General features: G+C 23.2%; 1 non-coding gene across 1 annotated transcript; it reads left to right on the plus strand.

Moving 5' to 3' along the window:
* The first annotated feature begins 1,634 nt into the window (after positions 1-1,634).
* Positions 1,635-1,707, plus strand: Trnar-acg. Its single transcript has one exon. It is a non-coding gene; the product is annotated as a tRNA-Arg (tRNA).
* Positions 1,708-1,834: the final 127 nt, after the last annotated feature.

The following is a 1,834-nucleotide window of genomic DNA, read 5'->3' on the forward strand; positions in this document are numbered from 1 at the left end:
TCAATTTTTTACCACAAAAGAAGACATTTCTACCAGAAGAGATGAATTTTCAAATCAAAAAGAGGAATTTTCAAGTGAAAAAATCATTTGTCCACCTACAAATTGAAAAAAAAATTCAAATGAAAAAAGGAATTTTCTACTAAAAGATAAACTTTTAGAATAAATGATGAATTTTTATTTTATAAAATTAAATTTTAACATAGAAAAAATAATTTGTAAAAAAACAGTTGAATTTTTATTTTATAAAATTAAATTTTAACATAGAAAAAATAATTTGTAAAAAAACAGTTGAATTTTCAACGAAAGAAATGAATTTAAAAGAAACATGTAAGAAAACTTCAATCAAGGAATTTAATTTTTAATATAAAAACATGAATTTTCAATTAAGAATGTAATAGTTGCATTTTCAACTAAAAAAATTAATAAACTTTAAACTACCCAGGTGAAAAAGTTATATATAATTTATATAATAGTGGATAAGACAATGATATTTTTCATTTGTGTTATGAACTTTTGTATGTAAAATAAATGAAAAACATCAGTGTTTTGTCCAATATATATAAATTATATATAGCTTCTTCGCCTAGATAGAAATAGAAAATTTTAATTTTCTACGAAAGCAATGAATTTTTAACTAAAATCCTGAATCTGTAACTATCAAGATTAATATTGTACTAAAAAAGACGAATTGTCAAAAAAACAAATACAATTTTAAGCAAATAGTTGACTTTTATAGCAAGAAGATACATTTTCTACAAATAAATAAAAAAATAAATTAACTTTTAATGAATAGAAAAAAACAATTTTCTATAAAAAAAGTTGAATTTTCCACCAAAGAAATTAATTTTCAACCAAAATTATAAATCTTCACGTGAAAAAAATAACTTTGATAAAGTAGTTCAACTTTTAATGAAGGAGTGAAATTATAACAAAAAAAAAGATTAATTTTCAAAGAAAATTTTGGTTTATATTTCAACCAAAAAAAAATGTTGATTTAAATTTTTTTTAATTTTGCACTTATAATAAAACAAATTAGTTTTGTACAAAGAGACGATATTTCAACAAATTTCCTCAATTTTTAACAAAGTGAATTAATTTTTTATCCAACGATAAGAATTTTTAACAAAGTACATGAGTTTTTAATGAAATAATTGAATTTTTAACTAAAAAAGTGTATATTTAGGTAAATTTATGAATTTTCAACTAAAAGAAATGCATTTTTCACAAGTTACAAATACGAATTTTCGACAAAACAGTTGAATTTTCAACCAAAGTGAATTTAAAAAAAAAAGAAGTTCAGCTTGTAACTTAAATTTTACATTTAATAAAAAACTGTTGACTGCATCCAAAAAGAACAAATTATCAACAAATGAGTCAATTTTTAGCCAAATAGTTGCATTTCACAAAAAAATTGAATTATGAATGGGAATTTAATATTTGATAATTATAATAAAAAAACGTTAATTTTAAATAAAGAAGAGTGAAATTTATCCAAAAAAAAAAACAAATTTTCAACGAAATTGTTGAATCATCAACCAAAAACGTATCAGTTTAAGTTCATACTCCTCCATTCTAAACATAATTGTCCCTCGTAGCCAAGGGAAGTTTTCTCGTTGCAAGCATCAATAAAAATCGGTCCTGTGGCGCAACGGATAACGCGTCTGACTACGGATCAGAAGATTCCAGGTTCGAATCCTGGCAGGATCGTTCTTTTTTTTCTTTTTTTTAACTTTTAAAGTTATGAGAAGTTTTCTTACATGAAATTGAAATAAGCATAGGCCCTGTGACGCAACGGATAACGCGTCTGAACAGAGAGAAATAGAGAGTCACAATA

This window comes from Belonocnema kinseyi, chromosome 9, assembly GCF_010883055.1.
Source record: "Belonocnema kinseyi isolate 2016_QV_RU_SX_M_011 chromosome 9, B_treatae_v1, whole genome shotgun sequence".
NCBI classification, from domain to species: Eukaryota; Metazoa; Arthropoda; class Insecta; order Hymenoptera; family Cynipidae; genus Belonocnema; species Belonocnema kinseyi.